Genomic DNA, 20,557 nt, shown 5'->3' with positions numbered 1-20,557 from the left:
TATTAAACAACGAGATTTAAATATTGTTATATTTAAATAAAAATATTTAAATCTTCTTCTATAATAATTTATATTACAAACAGTGACAAAATTATCAAATTTGCAGCTCTTTACACTAATTAATAAAAATACGTTAAAAGCAAATTCTATATTCGCGGGATTTCTAGAAATTGATAGCTTAGACTTAAATTGCATTTACTGAGAAACCATATCCGGTTTATACGACTTTCGAGGAAATAGCATAAACAATCATAAAATAATTTTCATAAATATTAATTGATTATAACAAATCATTTCAATATATTTCTTCTCCTAGAAGTATGCAATATTAGTTTATATTGTATGTATAATATTATTGAATGAAATACGTTGTAACATTTTCTTTTTTTCTTAAAAAATTAATAGTTTTGATCATTTTGGTTTCATTTGATGTTTAATACAGAAATATTATTATATATATGCTGTGATAGAATCTGAAAACTGAGATCTGAAAAGTTTTTGTACTGTAGAAGAATAAAATATCACACTATCACTTTCTATATAACAATCCAATTAAAAATTTAAATTTCTTCATACATACATTCTTATGGTATTAATCCAAAGCCTATTAATCTAAAAAATTTGTCAGTATAATTTTCGAAATCGTCTCATATAGACCAGAGAAATTAATAAATTCTCATTCGAAAAGTTTATAGTAAATGAGAACTTATATTTATTTTTTTTTTTAATTTTTAATTAAATTGAATTGCAAAATTTATTAAAAATCTTGTTATAATATTCCATAATTCCATGAAAAACTCGGAATTATTCGCACTTAAACTTATATAACTGTTTACTTCCTTGTGTTAGAGTATATTAGAGTTGATAAAAAATTAAAATTTAAAATTTAAATTCCAATTATACCAAAATAATCAAATTATTTTCATTTTCGGAATTTTCAAAATTTTAAACCTAATCCCCAAACACAAATTGTATTACTATGTAATAAAATGTTAAATTGAAAATAAAAGTAAAATTAAACAAAATAATAATTTTTTTTGTTTTAACTCTCATTTATGCTTGCCTCATATACAAAAATAATATACATTGTAATATACATAAAGATTCCTTTATGTATAAAAGAAGAAAATAAATATTTATAAATATTTCAGTTTTTCCTGATGTTTGAATCAATGGTTTTTGATCTTTTAAAGTGAATTTTCTCTCACGTAAAAAATTATAAAAAAAAAAAAAACAAGAACACTAAAAAAAAACGAAAACATATCAAAATACACTTAAAGGAAATAAGCCACAAAAATAATAACAATAAGAAAAAGAACAGCAAAATTAAGAAATGGAATCAAAAAAAAAAGAAAAAAACTCTAAAAATAAATCCTTCGATTTCACCTCTATTCTTCTATTTTCATTTTCATTTTCAACTTCTTTTTTTATTCTTATTGCTCTTTGTCTTTTTGTTTCTTTTTTTTTTGCTTTTTTAAGATTCGCTCTAGATGTTACAATCTTACAATCGCGCATTCCCTAAATTTTCTACAACCAAAGCAATAATAACAAGCTCTAAGTATACAACATGAAAGAATAATAATAACATATTTCGTCTATGTAATGCTACATGCAACATTATTCAAAAACCAAAACGAAAAAAAAAATTGGAAAAAAAAAACATAAACTTGAACAAAATTCAAAATAAGGCACAAAAGAACTAGAAAATATCCCTCTAAACTTTTATAAGATTGCTAACAAAAGATACAAATATTATTGGCTCTGGTCTGTCTAAACTTATAATAAGTTCAAATTGGAAAAATTACTTTTTACTACATATAGTAATAATATGGCGTTTACACTGGCTTTTAAGTCATATTTCCAAACTCTTCGGAAGAGTGCCGGCAGCGTACTAGTATAACATAAAATTTATATTATATGTATATATGAATATGCATACAATGACGAAATTTATGTTATACTTTTTTGACATAAATTTGGGGAAAATGTGAGGTTAAAATAATCAAAAATTTTTTCATTGACACAAATGTAAATAGTTTGAAAATACTCATGTCATCATTCGCAGAAAGTGTAAACACTCTATTGAAAATTGCAAATTTATGCATAAGATCAACGAAATTTATTGGTTGTCCCAGAAAATTCTAAGTAATTAATAATTATTGATAATATTTATGCAATTTGAATTTATAAGACTGTGATTTTTAAATAATGTTTTATAAACTTTTAAAGCTCTTTATGGTAGTGAAAAAATAACAAACTATCTAAGAATAGATTACTTAACTGCCCATTTATTCAGTTGAGGTGTTCAATTGTAAACTATACTGCAAACAATTGTAATTTAGAAATCTATACAGAAGCACATATAGTGCAAAGATACAGTTTAATTTGCTTGTATTTATTTTCAGTAGCTCGTGCAAGACATTTAATAATTTTATGACTCATATATACTCATTGCCTTTGAATCTTAAATCGCTTCTAAATTCCTCATCATATATAGGGAACGGATTAAAAAATTCATTATACTTTTATATGTTGCATCAATCGTTTTAGTAGTATTAAAGGGAAATTGCTATCATCTATGAATTTATGAGACCAAAAAGGTCCAGATAGATCGATTCTAAGGAATAGTATATTAACCATAATATTGGGGAATTAAAATAAAAGGAAATCAAGAAGAAAAGTAAAAATAATTTTTTTTTTACCTTATTTCTTTGTGTGTTGTTTTTTTTTCTTTTTTTGTAAGTGTTGCCGATCAGTTGATACCAAAACATTTGATGAAAATAACAAAAAAAAAAAAAATTTAAAACAGTAAAAACAAAATCAAGCAGAATAAACGAAAGGCATAAGGAAAATATGGAAATTTCGATTTCGTTTGCTCAATTTTTTTTTTCTTCTTCTCTTTTTTTCTCTTATATTATGCTTCTTTTCTCGTGTTATGAATAAATTTTAGTCAATAAATTACGATTTGTTTTCAGATAATTGCTAGGTTTTTAGTAATGAAATTTATTTATTTTCTTTTTATTTGCAAATTGTATTTTATTACAATTTTTTTTGAATTTTTTTTTTTTCTTAAATAAAATAGTATTCTGTTTGTATATAGATTTCTTACAAATTTTTAATTAGTTAAATTTTAACATTAATTTATTCTAAAAATTAACAAGAGCCCTTCTCTTCGTATGAAATCTTAACATATAGTTAGAGATCTTTTAAAAAAATGCAAAATGAGACCTTGAAATATGCAAATTAAAAAGATAAACTATAGGGAAAAAAAACTATGGTTGATCTAGGTAACTATAGGTATCACAATTTTAGTATTGATAAAATTTTATATTAGTGGGAATTATACATGAATTCGAACAGAAATTCTAAAAAATCTAAAATTTTAGAAGATTATGAGTATTTTTTTTTGAAATAGTAATAAGCAAAATGCTGTCTAATTTGGATGGAACTAAATGCGTATGCAGTTACTGTAATTGTAAATATTTTAATGATTTGCTCATGAATATTTCTTGGATAATAATTGACTTCTTGGATTTTTTAGTAGTGTTTCATTAATTTATACTAAAAAGCGGCATTCATGAATATAAAATCTATAAAAATTTCGTATTTACCAGAGTTTTAAATAGACATAAATGTGCTCTTAACTATACATAGTTACAACAAATAATTTTTATTGTTTTAATTCACTGTCAATTCGATTATTCAAAATATTATCTCTCAATTTCAAAGTCTTGTCATATTATCATACATGTTCAAAAACTTATTTTAAATTGTTGAAAATTTCATAAATTCCTTAATTTTATTTAGCCATGCATAATTAGTGATTGAACAATAAATTATTAATTACCTTATATGTGTTTAGATCTACTTTAAAATTTGTTAATCCTGTTAAATCAAAAGTGAATAGTAATAGTTTCAAAATCAAGTACATATGAAAAATGGAAATTCACAATAATTATACAAACTTAAAATTAAGTTTTTTTTTTTTGTAAATTCATTTAAGAAAGGTATTGAAACAGAAGTTATTTAGCACTTAAATTAAATCCAATTTTTGGTTTTTTCTTATTAAAAGAATTAATTATTTTAAATTTTTCTTTTTTTTTTGTAGCTTTATTATGATCTACAATATAAAAAGGAATTTAAAATTGTAAATGAAATAAAATTATGTTAAAATAAAAGAACAAGAAAAAATGAAATTATCTCAGATTTTAAAATTGAAAATTTGTTTACTTTGTGTTGACGCAAAAACAATTTTTCTTTTTCTTTTATTTTAATTTTAATCAAAGTCTAATCAGACTTTGTTCGAAATATTTAAAATATTTTTTATAATAAGTTTTTTTTTTATTTTATTTCATTTTTTTGTTTTTTGTACTGAATCAGATGAAAAATTGAATTAATTAGAAAAGGAAAAATGTAATTCTAAGTAGTTTTTTTTTTTCTTAAAATAAATTTCATACTTACACAATTTTGTTAAAAATTTGTAATATACAAAATAACTGATCTAGATCTAAATACATGTACATGAAAATAATAATCAATTGAAAATCAAATAACATCAAAAGTAATTGAAAATTTTGTAATCAATTCTTTTAGAAATTAAAATTTTGGTACGTATACTTAAATTGAAAGATATACAAAGTGGGAAGAATTAACAAATTCTTTCCAAAAATTAAAAGCCGGCATATTTAATGGAAAAATATCTATGAGGATTGTATAATTTCATTGGCCTTATAATTGCAATTGTGTAAATTAAATCAATGTTTTTTCTAGATTCTGATCATAAACTTTCAGCAATTTTAACAACACCGTTAACGCTATTTTTTAAATTCATATAAAATAGAAAACTCATCCTCTGAAATTCGATTAAGGATTTGTTTTTATAGTAGAGGTAATGTTTGCAAATTTTAAAATTTTGTCATTACCCTTTAATTTACAATTTGAAATATTGGACATAATGACGCAACAATTTTTTCTGTGTATGAACATAAAATTTTCCTACGACTTAAACAAACATTATCAAAATTATTTATAACTAATTTGAAATTGAGGAATTTCGAGCTATAGATGCTATAATAATGGTATATATGTACAGTTTTCATATAAAAATATTACAGGGCCTTCATAAATGATAATTAAATTAAAATTATTCAAGAATAAAATTTCATAATATTTTGAATTTAAACAGTATTTAAGGTTTAGAAAATTTTGTTTTTAGAAATAAAAAAAAAAACAAAATATTTTTATTATTCTGTTCTTTTACACCTTTCGGTTGGTTTTTATTTGCCCCTCGCATGAAATTTCACTCAGTCGCAAATTTATAAAATATATTTGCTGCCCTTAAGCAAAATTTCATTATATAAAAAATCATTGCAAAGAATAAAAAGTGTAGAAAAATTTTGTTTTCAAGATCTTATCAATAAAATAATAAATTTTATAAAATCCCTATATTAATGTACCGCATAAATGTTTCTATACATGCATTTGTTTATAGTACACTAATATTACATAAGAGGATGATTACATTATATATATAGGTGTACATTATATATATGTATATATATATTTCAGAATAAATTCAAGCAAACTATAACACAATAACATTCATAAGTGTATAATAAAATAATCCGCTTTTTTTTTTTTATTTTTTGTGCAATAAAAACAATTCAAATGAAAAGAAAATTCTTGCATATTTTTCTTCTTTAATTCTTCTAATATTATCCTCTGGCAACGCTGTAATAGTATATATATGGTATACTATAACAAACCATAAACCATAAGTTAAAGTACAATAAGAATTTGATTTTTTTTTTGTTTTTTATTTGGAGATGATCGTTAAGACGTGCTTTTTTGTTTTTTGAATACGTTTATTATTAAGTTTCTATTTTATTGTATTTTTTTTTATTGTAATTCCTTCCGTTGTTATTATTATTATCATTATTAATTCTAAAATTAAGAGTAACAAAATAATAATATTGAACTTCGTGCAAACATTGTGTATAATTTTTTAAAAACAAATGAATTTTTTACTTTCTTTTTCCAATATGCGGTAAAAAAATCATAATATTCAATAGTGATTTGATATTATCGCACATTATTACATTCTGCCAAATTTTCATTTCTTCCATTTCATGTTTAAACATGTTATAGTTTTATTAGGTAGGGCAAACAATTCATAAACTCCAAGTATAACCTATTTTTAAACCATTTTCTGAACCAGATTCTATTCATATTTTTTCAATAGATGTAAAAAGAAAATCTAGAAAAAAATTGATTACATATTAAAAGTAAAAATTTGAATAACATATTAAAAACAAGTGGATGTGAAATTTTAAAGGCTGTTATTATTGGAACTAATCAAAAATAGTTTTCTTGTCATGAAGAGTATAATAAGAAGCTAAGTCTATATGATATTTGTAATAAAAATCTAACGATATTTTGACATTTAAATCATCTTTAATAATAATATTTGACAATTTGACATAAGATTTTGTCAATTCTAATAATAATACATAATAGATTATGTATACAGTGTAGAGGATAAGAGAAAATAATATATTTCACTGAAATTTTAGATAATCGAACTCAAACAATCAAATGATAATAAAATTGTTCTGTTATTATAAACCAGTAAGTTTATAATAACAGTGTCTTCGTGATGTAGCATGACACGCGAAACGTTAAATTGAAAGGTCATATTATCTAGTCTACTCGCTGGTAGGACAAATGATGTATGGATGTGTACATGGATAAGGAAATAATCTATTACAAATTTAAACATGTGAATATGGATATTGTATAGTTATAGAGGTATCTTAAAAAGTGCAGATATCGTTTTACATATTAAATAAACATATTTACTTTAAAATTTGGCTTTTAACGTCCAATATTTTGATATCATTAAATTTTAGACGTACCAACTATCAACCGCTAAAAAAAACGTTTTGTTCATTCCGTTCGGCCGAAAACTAACGAAACGAATCAAAAAAAAAATATAACGAAACGTTTTCCATATTGCAACCCCTGGAATAATAAAAACAAAATTTTCGACAAAATTATTTTTTTGACAATTTTTTTTTTAATTTTTTCTTGGTTATCCTACATCCTGAATAATGTAAGTGAAATTATTTTTTATGAATGAAATAAATTTTTTTTTTTTTCATACTTGCGTACTTTTACAATAAGAAGAAAAATGAATCAGTTTTAATTCATTTTTTTTATACGTTCCAGTAAAAATTTAATTATAACTGATATGAAACTTTGACAATAAAACAAAAAAGAAGAAAAAATTACGAATGAAAACCTTAAATGGGTTTTATTACTTTTGAAAGTAAAAATTTTCATTTCTCTTTGTTATCTTTCAAATTCAAGTTCTTATATTAATATAGCACTTTCTGCATAAACATACACAAGTCCTATTATATATACGTTATATTCAATATACGAAATATAAAAGTGAGAACACATATACACAAAATGGCAGGTAAAAAAGTGATCTCAAATAATGAAGTTGGCATAAGTACTTTCCGTGTTATATTTCACAAAATGATAGAGATATTTATTTTCGCATTCATACCGACAAACTATTATGTATGTATACATATGAAATTGTATATTATATAAGATTATCCCGTGAAAAGTTGATCTCACACAACTCTTTCAGATTACATACTTTGTCATCGCAATTATGGATTAATTTAATCCCATCAAATATAAAAGTTTTAAACGAATGAATTTTTCTTATTTCTTTAATTTTTCTTTCATTTTTTTTTAATTTTCCTTATATGGTATAATTTTATATATCTAATGTCGTTCAGATATACAACATATAGAATTAATATAAGAGATCATACACACTTTATTGCTAAAGCATTATTAAAGCGTCTAGGTACATTCATCGCTAGCCATATTTACATTTTTCATTCATTAAGGAAAAAAAAACAGAAAAAAAATTAAAGTATGGCAGAAAGGAAAATTTTCAACAAAATTACAATAATTACTTTTATATACCAAGTAATTTTTTAATTTTTATTACTTTTAATGCTCTTTATTAAATTTATTTTCTATAATTACGCATAATTCCCGCTATATGTATATTAAATGTGGCTGTAGATGTTTATTGATTTAAAATAAAAAGATGTACATAGCATCAAACACGGTTTACTTTGAAAAGCGAATCACTGACTAATTGTAATATTTATTTTTGTAATTTTGATAAACTTTATCACAGGCACAATTTACCATTCGAATGAATTATTTTATGCGTCTACAATAATAATATCAAACCTTACAATAAATTTCTCCTAGTCACAAAGATCGCAAAGCACAAGTGATTTTAATTGTATTTGCTATATTTGATTTGTTGCCTATCGCCTCATGTATAGAAAAGCACTGCCAATAATGTCAAAAACTTACGGTCTGATATTTTTCGTCTAAAAATATGTTTTCAGTTGTACACTATTTCAAAACTGCCACTTTTTTGAGAGATGACACTATTATTTTATTAGCACTCGGATTAACAAATTCTTTTCATATTTATAGTAATTCGAAATCGGGCTGCTAAAAGTAACCCTACTAAAAAACAAAATGATCCAGCAGAAGGCTCTGCTGGAGAGAGATGACTCTTTTTACCACGTAATGGCTTTTATTTTAATAAATATTTCTTGTTTAGTGTAATTCAATAGAGCGGTGATTACATACTTGGATTTCTCGAAAATAAAAAAATATGGAAAGAAAAAATAAATAGGAAGCATTTTGGCTTGAACTTGAATGCATTTAATGACATAGAAAATAGTTTTAATGTTCATCACAAATTTAAATTTGTATTTATTTTTTAGCGCTTTGACAATAATATTGTGATTAGATTCTTTTAAATATATACAGAAATGAACTGTCATTTGCTGAAACTTAGCATAAGTTTCATTCATAAATAAGCACACTAAACACTCATCATAAATAAGCACACTAATATTGCATTGTAATTATAAAGCCAAAATGTGGTTTTTTTTCTAAATAATCATAAACGAAATAAATGCATTTGCATTTCGCATCAAAATTCACAATCAAATTTTGAAAAACTAATTGACACATACGTCATGTTTCCATTTATTGCACAATAGTTCCTTTTAATGTCGCTTCTAAGTTCACAATAAATACGTTCAAAATAAATTTTTAATAAAGCATTTTTCTCGTTGTCATTATTCAACTTAATCAAAACTCAATTATCTATGCCCTAACTTGATTTACTTTACAAATTACATATTAAATACTTAGATATATCCTAACTGGTTGATGACATTGTATAAATAATATGTAATCCAAAATTCTATAACGAATAAATCAATTGATATTTAAATAATGAGAGCACGTGGAATAATTAATATATTTTATTTAAATATGTAGGTTATACAGCACATAAATTCTTAATAAACCCTATACTACACTCTAATACTGAGTATATAAAATAGTATACATAATGCCTTAAACTTTTATCTGCATTCCTCTCATTTTTTTAATGAACAATAAACGTCTGAAAACCAGAACTTCTTCTTACTTTTACATTTCAAAAAAAAAAAATAAAATAAAACAAAAACGAATCAATGAAAAAAAAATAATTTTTAATTTTTGTTATTTTTTTCTCATCAAAAAGTGCCACTTTATCTCACATTTTGAAAGTCCTCCAATTTAAGACAAATTTCCATTTATTATTTAAAACGATTCAAATGGCATTTGAGCTTCTCACCATACGTACTTTATATACATACTTGTACAAAAATAATAAAACAGTAACAAAAGTACAACATGCAAAAAATTCATACAAGTCTAATATCGTATCCATAAAATGTGTACGTATTTATGTATATACATACATATATATTTATTATATATACACATGTTTATAAATTACATACAATACTAGGGGCCCCTGTGGTTTGCTTATAAGCAGCATTATTTGTTGTAAAAACAGGATTGTGGCAATCAATTTTAAAATAAGTTTAGAAAAATTTGTACATATTATGGCATACATATGCAGGTATATACTTGTATATGCATAAATATCATATTGGTTTGAATACTAATGATAAATAAAAGTAATGGAAATATTTTTAATTTAATAAATTTTAAGATGTAATATGTGTCACTGTTAATTACATAGATATGATTAAAATTCAATTTAAGAATTAGTTAACAATTAAGAACGAAAAATTTCCTTATAAACAACGTTATCTGTTAAAATATTTCCATCATCGATTTTTCCCTGACGAACCGTATCTTTGACTTGAATTTTTAAAGAATTGGAGTCTATGGCTCTTGAACATGTTGTGTATAATTGCCCATGCGAAAAGCACGGCTGGGGGAGATAGAGGCCAACCTTTTCAAAAGTTTGCCCTTGGGACTTATTTATAGACATGGCATATGCAAGACGGATGGGGAACTGATGACGAACAAAATTAAAAGGAAAGGAAATAGTACCTTTCACGCTAAACTTTAAAACCAAAGTGAATGTGAATTAATAAAAAATCAATGCCTCTTTTCTTTATACAGACCTGGCTTGGCTACTTACTCAATTGAAATTTCGCAAGCACACGAAGAATAAATGCCTTAGTACGTAACGTAACGTTATTCGTGTTCTTATATCTCTCACAATTTTTAGTTTTATTTTTTTTAATTCCATTCCATGTTAAATACAACAACAAAAAATTATTTTACTCTTACTTAACTCATTTAAAATATTTCGCTTCCTTTTGCTTTTTATTTTTGTTTAAGTAAACTAAATTTTGTTGTAGTAAAGCAAAAAACCAAAAAAAATATTACTACTCTTTTTTTATTCTCTTTCGCTTTTCGCTTTTCATTTTTTGTTTTTGTTTTACAGTATGTATAATCAATTGAGTAATGTTTCTACCCAGTATTCTCTTTTGCTATTTTCATTTTTTTGTTTTTGCTATTTATTAGATTATATGTATACCTGTTCATGAACTGGAAAAATCTTGTAAAATATAATATAGATTTATAGTAAATTAATGTGTATACGAAGTAGGCATATAAATATACAAGCAAAAGTGAATTTTAACATACGTTGTAGCTTCTTTTTTCTTTGCTCGTATATACAAGTGAGTTTTAACGTTAGGTGGACGCAAATTGCGTTTATGTTCACTACTTCTTTCTCAGGTTCATTACAAAAGAAGTAGAAACGAAAAAATAAAATAAGAATTAAATAAAAAATTTTAAAAACATATTCTTTTTATACTTTTTGTCATTATACTCCTAGGAAGGAAACTGAGCCGATAAATACATTTGTGAATATGAGCATGTACCCGCTGTATACATATAGTGACCGCTGTTGTTACAACTTATAAACGGAATTTTGTAAGATTTGTGTACTTATTTAATTTTTATTTTTTAAATTTTGTGTTAAATTTTTTTTTTAAGAAAAAAGTAAAATATATTTTAACCGTAAGATAAAGAAAAAACGGTACCTACATGAATTAACATCAAATCACCAGACCGTAAGCCTATATATATCTAAAAAAAATATTATGTATAATATTACTATATATTCATAAATACCTATACCTATACCATAATTGTTATAAAAACAAACATATGTAAATAATATTAAATGTATATTATAGGTAGAAGATCGGATATATTTTAATCCCGCAGTGAATATTAGTATAGTATACTACTGCATAAAAGTTGTTTATTTAATCATCTGGATATTTGAAGGTGCATATGTATACATATATATATATACGGTATTTATAACAATAAAATGTGCAGCATGCGAAATGAAAAAAGAAATTAATAAATAACACAAAACTCATCTCTAATATTGTGCCGGTTCGGTTGTATTCGCATTAAAATAAATCTTTTAACATTTTTGTATTTTAATACATATGTACATATGTATAACTTACATGTTCAAATATATTTTAAATAATATACAATAATAATATTTATTGTATAATGACAACAATGTGCTTTCGAAGGCTCACTGACCTTTAAAATAACAACAAAAAAGTAAATACAAATTAAAAGAAATGACGAATGTAAGGAAATCGGAGAAGCCAAACTTTTAATTTGTTTTTGTAGCCTTTGTTTTTCTGTTATTATTTTTCCCTCTCAAATTTTTTTTTTTTTTGATTATTTCACTTCAGTTTTTTTCTTTTTTAAATTGTTAAAAAAACAAAAACACAAAAATGCATTAATATGCAACTATTAAAGAAAAAAACAATTTAAAATTATAAAAGAATAAAAACAATAAGATATCTTATGCCAGTATTTATGTTCAAATGTGTGTGTATATATGTGTGTATGTTAATAATAACAGATGTAATGTAATAAATATTTTGGAAACAGAATATTTTGTCTGCTTGGGTTTGGTTGGTTGGTTTATTGCCCATCATACATTGCTGGTATAGCCTAGCACCACCATATTATACTCTTTATATAAATTTGACATGGTGGTTGATTCAATTTGTTTATTGGTACTCTACTATAATTTTTCATCTGTATTTTCCCATCTTCATTTTCTTTATATATTTTGCCGTTATGTGTACAAATATTTTTTTTTTTCACCTTTTCATTTTTCTCTTTTATTTTTGGGCCCCATATATTTTGATGATGGGTATATAAAATAATAATAACAATAATAATTTAATAAAATACAGATTTTCATAATATTGAAAAATCATACAGGGAGAGCTGCTGCTGATTCTTTCATATTTTGTTGTTGTTTTTCTTTTATTATTGTTGTTATTTGTATTTATTTTTCTTTAATTCATTTCTGTGTATATTTTCTGTTTCCTTATCTTTAATTTTTTGTATTAAAATAATCTCATTATGTTGTTTTTTTTGTAAAATAAAGTAAAAGAAGTAAAACAAAAATTGAAAAACATAATCATATAAATTATAAAACATAAGAAATAAAAATTAAAATTTTAATAAAATATTTTTATAAAAGTAAAGTAATTATTAAATTTCCTTAATTTTTCTTGGCTACTATAGGGATTAAATAAATAAAATAAATTCCAAAAAAAAACAGAAAATTTAAAATTTTTTTTTGTCAAATTTTTATTTCAATTTTGCAATGCAAATGAGGGTACCAATTAATAATAACTTGGCTCAATATTCAACTGAAAATTTTTATTGTTTACTCGGGTAATTGTTTACTCGGGTAAACTCGGTTCTATTGCAATCGGGTGTTCTATTGTATAATACACATTCTGACAATTATAAGTTAATATAAATTAATTATTTTTCAGAAATTAGAAATTGGAATTGGAGTCAATCTAAACTATGAATTCAATTTCCTTGAAACATCCTCAAAAATTACTTGCATTAATCGCACAACCAACATTTTATGGTTTTATGGCAAATCACTTAAAATCCTGCCATTACTACATACGTATATTAATAATTTAAGATTACCAACTTTAATAAAATTTACATTTAATCAGAAATTTCATTTTAAAAACTTCATTAATCATAACCTCATATTTTATAAATATTATTATGTATTCCAATTGAATTTTAGAAAATATTATGTAAAATCATTCTTACATCTCTATAGAAGTACAATTAATACATAGAACACATAAATGCGCTGTTATATATGTATACAGGTACATGTGTACTGAAATGTATAACATCTTCTTGAATTAAATTTATGGTCTTGTTTTTTGAAGAAACACTTACAAATCGTTTTACACCAATTAAAAATTTCTTACCTCACCGTAATAGTAATTAAATGTGTGAATGAGTTGAACTACCTGTGAGTGATTTTAAAAACAAAAATAAAATATAAGATGAAAAAGTAAAACAATTTTTTTTTTTTTTTTTTTGGAACACATAAACAATTTTCTGCCCTTTTTTTTAATTTAAATCAATTTTTTTTTTTCGTGTACTCCAAAATTTCGATGCACTTTTATGAAATTTAAGTATCTCTGATGTTTTCTTCCTTTTTAATACATTTTTTATTGTAAATTTATTTCTTATTGTTGCTAATAACGGAATAATTTGAATAAAGCACATGGCCCTACAGGGCATAGGTTTTCCCTTTTGTTCAAGAGAAATTTTTTTTCTTTCTTTTTTTTTTTGTTGTGATTACTTTGTTTTTTTTTATTTTTAATTTTTGTGTTTTTTTTTTCTATTATGTTTTTAAGATTTACTTGTTTTGATTGTGAACATAATCTGGTGAATCGAAAAGCACGAGAAAATAAAACATAATCAAGAAAGAAAGAGATACATAGATATAGGGAAATGAACATATTATTGAAATTGCTTCGAAAAAAAAAATATTTTTGACTTTTTGAATATATTTTAATATAAAGGTCAAAACAAAAGAACTTTATTTAAAAGTTAAGGTAAAAAAAGTATACCGTATTGGAAAAGGATTAATAATGAATTTTTTAAAATGTTTTTCTTAATTTAACACGTTCCCTGTCCCAATACAAAAATGCAAAATTGACCGACAAGTCCAACAGGGTTTTTTGAATAATTTGTTTTTTTGTAGTCATAAAATAGTACGTCCAGTGCAGAAAATATACAGTTCCGTTACGTCCAGTCGAATAATTTGCTTTAGAAGTTTCATATATCCCCTGACGCACATATGGCTGAGGAACGTATCAGCGCTTATCAAGCGCACGTTTCCTGAACCATATGTGGCTCAGCGGACAGGGAACGTGTTAAATTTGATAATTATAATTTGGAAATTAAATTTAAATATTTTCATATTTCAGTCATTTTTTTGAATATTCGGATATGGTGATTTCTGATGATCAAATTCAACATTTTGTTCAATTAAAATCACGTAAATCCCAAATTTTGACAAAAAGAAACTTGGTAACAAAAAGTTAATGCCTAAAAATATGCAATTTTTTTATTCTAATTTTTTTTATTTATTTTTTTGTGGAATTATTTTATAAGAATCAAAAGTAATTTTCACTAGTATTTTTTTTGAAGATTTTGAACATTTTTATATAATTATTTTTAATAATAAATAAATTAAATACTCTTAAGTCTGTAAATAATGTTTTTGTAATATTCTAACTTCAATATTCAAATTCTTAAATTTAAATGTGTTAATTACCAACAAGTACTGTACAATATTTTAAAAACTTGTCTTACAATACACAATTTCTCAATTTTTCTTTTCAATACACAATACAGAAAATGTAATAATATCTTCTAATGAATATTCGAGAAGGTATTTTAAATATAAAATTTCTCAAAATTTTTATAGAATTTTCTAAAATATTATTTTTTAAAATCTTTATAGAAGAAAACTTTGTAAAAATTTTCAATTTAATTTTATAAAATAAATAATTATATGAGGAATTATATCATATATGTATTATGAACTAATTCTAAATACCTATTCTAAAATTTATAAATTACGTATTGAATATTTTGAATTTTGATATTGTCCACTAACTATAAAAATTATAATAAATACGATGTGCTTCCTGTCATTAACAATATTTTTCAATTTAATTGGAATTTCTTCATTCCAAATTTTTCAAATACTATTGATTAATAACTTATATATGTATGTATGTATAACAAATTATTTAAAGTTATACGATTTAATTTGATTTTTAATATTAATAAGCAAAAAAAAAAAAAAAATAATTGACTGACTGACAATTATTATCTAATTTAAATTTCATTTCAATTAAATGATCTGAAAAAGAACTCATAATATATGCTAAATTAATAAGAAAAGCAAAAAACAAAAAAAAAAAATTAAATTAAAAAATAACAAATTTTCATTTGTTTTTCATTTTCATATTCTATTGTTGTTGTTATTTTATTGAAAAAGGTTAAAAGGGTGGCGAAAACACTTTCAATTTAAGAAAATCAAAAAGAATTGGTTTTCTTTTTTTTTTATTGCTTTTTTGTATATACTTCTTTAAGAAAGGAGTAAAGGTAAAAATAAGAAAGAAAAAAAAAAATTATTGAAAACAATCAAAATGTTAAAATTCGAAAATATAATCGAAAATTTATAATGACAATATTGATAATTTGTTTTATATGATGTTGTTTTTTGCTTTTCTGTAAATTTCACTCTCTTACAAAAGATTTTTTTTGTTGGGGAAAAAAAATGATAATAAAAAAAAGAATACAAAAGGAATAAAATACAAGACCCCAAAAATCCTCCAATATTTAAAGCGATTATATTCGATAGGTTTATGAGATTGTTGTTTTGTTGTTTTTTGTTTTCAATTTATTTATACTTAAGTTTACGGAAAATGAAGAATATAAAAAAAGAATGAATACAAAAAAGAAAAATAAAAATTAAGTATAAATCACATTTTCTTAAAAAAAGGGAAATATTTTATAAAGAAAAAAGCAATAATGGTAAAATTTGAAATATTTATGAATATAAGTATAATAAAATTGAAATACTTTGCAAATATATTTATGATTTTGAAATATTACCTATATACATTGTATAACAAAAATGGAATTCCATTCTAAGAATTCATAAAGTGAAAAAGGAAAATAATTAATTTTATAAATTATAATATATTAGCCGTAAAGATCGTAAAGGTTTTCCGAGTAAAGAATTATATTTATTGAAATTTCAATAAATATTTGCGGAATTATTTTTTTAAATAAATTTTAAATACAATATTCTAAATTCTGAATTGAAACGATCAAATATGCTATAATCTTATTCATATTAAATTGAGAATTAATTTATGCAAATGTTTATTTGCATAAATTAATTTTCAATTTCTCTAAAATATTGACATTTTGTTTAAAATTATGAAAAAATTTTTATCGACTTTGACTTTGAAATTATTAAATTTTTATTTATTAAGATTTCAATATATTTATAGCAATTATAATTTAATATAAGCGTCACAAAATATTTGAAAAAAAAAAAATAATTTTTATTCCAAAATTGGAGTTTTCTTCTTTAATATGAGAAAATATAATATTAAATAAAACTTATAAACAAAATTCAATTATACTTTAGTAATATTTTCAAGCACATACATACATACATCTTTACGCGCAATATTGTAGTCAAAAGATTTCATATTTGTGGTTTTATACACTTATTGTCGGTAATAAGTGTATACAAAAATCACTTATTGTCGGTAAATATTAGTCACCGCTTTTTTTTTAAGTGTTTTAAATTCCTGTCATTTCCACAACACATTATTGCAACTGTAACACAACCTTAATTTTAATTTTCATTATTTCTTATTCTTATAATTTTTTTTCTTTTTCATTTTCTTATTCTTCTTGTTTTTTTACAATATTTTGAAAGGAAGTCAAAGTAAATTATGTTAAATCAATGAACTTTCTGCTGTAATTTCAAATAAATAAACATCATGATTGAAAAAACACAAATCAGGATAAAAGTGAAACAAAAAAAAAACAAAAAAAAACAAAAAATATAAAAACATATTGAAACGAAAAAAACAATCGATTCATGGATATGCACTTAAGATCCATAAAAAATAATCGATTATAAATAAAGAGATGAAAAAAAAAACGAAAAATAAAAAAATATTTAAAAAAAAAACAGTGTATATTAAGAGATGTTGGATTATGTAACAGTACAAATAACGGAATAATGTAAATAAATAAAAATTACGATTAAAAACAGAATTATTATGGACAATTTTTAAGTAATTTTTTTTGTTTTTTTTTTTTGTATTTTCAAATTGTGAATGGTTATGGGAGATCCTAATAATTTATAAGATTTACCAAATTTAAAGGAATATAAAAGGAGTACATATTATGAAAATAACAGAATTTTTATATTTATTATATTGTATACATAAATATGCCTAAGCTATAATATGTATACTTATGCACATACATAAATACAATATAATTTTAACGTGTTGATAAATGAGAAAGCGGCAATCTGTAAATTTATTTAATATGTATACGTTATTCATACCTATACTATTTATGAATAACATACATTCATATAAAATTATATACAAAATTTACTTGTATTATATACAGCAAAGTATTGTATAAAAGAACCGGATCATACTGTATCAGAGCACTAGGGAAACATATTTGCAATAATTTTTTTTTTCAATTAATTCAAAAAGAAATTGTATGTATATTATTTATTTTTTTTTAAAACAAAGAAATACTTTACAGGTTCAAATAAGATATTAATGCATCCTTATTAATTGTATTTACCATAAAATAATAAAATTAATAATACATACTTAAACAACGAGCCATTCAGTAATAAGTATCACAACATATGCAATCGCTTAAGACATTAAAAATGGGAAAAATTTTAGTTTAGAACTCTATAGGTGTCGAATCTAAAAGGTGTTTAATATATAGAGACGCTTTACCAAACTTTCACGAAATTTCAACTTGTTTTGTTTATAGCTTCCGTTCCGAAAAAGAAAGTAAGCTTACAAACAAAAAGTTTTTTGAAAGGGCTAGTGTGAAGGGGTTAAAATCAATACGTTTTTTTATATTTTATGTATTTTCCGAAACATAACCATTCGAACGACTATTAAAAAAATTCCAATTTTTTTCATTTTGTATTTTTTTAAGTTTAATTAAAAAAACTGTTAATAGTAAAGACTATATAGGACAAAAATCAATTCTATGACAAGATTCTAAACGGCATAACAAAATGTAGGAACTCAAAATATTGTCACTGTATTTGATTTTTCTTGCTGCAACTATCAACTATTATCAATTTTTGGTCGAAATAATCACTAAATTTTAAAGAAATATTCCTATTGTTTTAGTTTTTTTTTTGAAGTTTTAACTACTACCATACTATACTATTATAAATTGTACTATAGTTAGTATATAAGTTCGGTATATACCTAAGAATTAAAAATAACAAGTTGTTTTGGTATCTTTTATACAAGCCATTTTTTGTGACTTGATTTTTTTTGTACACTTAAATATAAAAAAGAATTTTTTAAACTTTGAATTAGATATTGATTAGAAAATTAAATAAATACCGCCTTTTATTCGTTTTTCTTTTTCCAATTTATTACTTTCCCTTATTAAAAATTTACCTAATTATAGTAACGAAATCATACACATACATGTAAATTAATGCCATTATGTACAGTTAAATATGTATACACTAGTATATAGCAAGCTTATTAACTCTATTATTATCATTATAATTTTTACTGAAACTATGCTGAGTGGGTATATACATACACACATTATGCACGTATATACGTGCATTTGCATGAATTAATGCATTTTTAGTGATTAATAAAAAAATTCAAATAAATAAATTTTTGATGAGCTTAATTATTAATTTTTGATTAACATTTTGTAATTATCGTAATTTTATAACCTTAAACAAAGTACTAAAATCCAACAAAACTATGAAATATTTTTACATAGTGCTAGATCATAAAATATAAAAAAAAAAAGTATTTCTTCTTACAATTATAATCAAAATTAAAAAGTAGTAAAAACAACAGGTTCTATGGTGTAATGGTTAGCACTCTGGACTTTGAATCCAGCGATCCGAGTTCAAATCTCGGTAGAACCTTTATAAATTTGCTTTCTTTACGAAATTTATTTCCAGTAAAACAATTAAGCAAGTTTTTTTTTATCCCAAAAAAATTAAAATTTCTTTGTTCCATTTTACTTTTATATTTAAATCACAGCAAATTCAAGGGTATCTTAATGTAAAAAAATAAAACTCTCACATAATTTGGTATACATACATATGTACATACATATTTGAATAGAAACGTGTTTGTGTCTATGATATATTTTATATTTTTTAGTTGATCAATTCGGCAAATTATCGTAATCTAATCTAAAGAACAAAAAGAATTTTTTTTAAAGGTAAGAAAAAGCTTTTCGCAATTTTAACGCTAGTGAACTTTTTTTTGCTTTATTTTTAAACAATTTTTTTCTCTTTTTTTCCTTTTTTTATTTTTTCGCTATTATTCTTAATCCTATTTTTTTTTTTGTAGTTTGTTATTGAAATAAAGAGATTTATTTTACATTTAAATCTAGAACGGACGGGGTCAATAAATTTTTTTTTGCAAAAATTTTTCATTAATAAATTGAATAACAAAATTTATTTATATTTATTTGTGCACATTATATATATACACACATTCATACATATAGCTTTATAATTTTCAGAGCTTTGAACCACTAATCGAATATAATAAACGCAATTACTATTAGATTATTCAAATTTGAAGATTTATCTGAATAGATTAGGTGCATATCGTCGGTAAAACTGTGATACCACGTAAGTGCAAATATGTCCAAAAGTACTTTACCAATTTTCTGTTTAGGAAATGTCAAACAATCCATCTTTTAAATTTATGAAAGTATGAAAATTATTTAAAGAATATGTAATTATTTATTAGTTTTTACTGTTTCGTAAATTTTAAAGATGGACTGTTTGAGATTTCATAAACAGAAAATTGATAAAGTACTTTTGGAAATATTTGCACTTACGTGGTATCACAGTTTTGCCGACGATATGTATGTATGTATATGCAAATATCCATATACATTACGCTTCATATATCCATATATAAACTTTCCTAATTAGGTACAA

General features: G+C 23.0%; 1 non-coding gene across 1 annotated transcript; it reads left to right on the top strand.

Moving 5' to 3' along the window:
* Positions 1–19,450: 19,450 nt before the first annotated feature.
* Positions 19,451–19,522, top strand: Trnaq-uug (transfer RNA glutamine (anticodon UUG)). Its single transcript has one exon. It is a non-coding gene; the product is annotated as a tRNA-Gln (tRNA).
* The last annotated feature ends 1,035 nt before the right edge of the window (positions 19,523–20,557 follow it).

Source organism: Condylostylus longicornis, unplaced genomic scaffold, assembly GCF_029603195.1.
Source record: "Condylostylus longicornis isolate FDR11 unplaced genomic scaffold, ASM2960319v2 ptg000100l, whole genome shotgun sequence".
Classification (NCBI taxonomy): domain Eukaryota; kingdom Metazoa; phylum Arthropoda; class Insecta; order Diptera; family Dolichopodidae; genus Condylostylus; species Condylostylus longicornis.
Note: the sequence above shows the minus strand (reverse complement) of the source record. Positions and strands in the feature narration are given on the sequence as shown.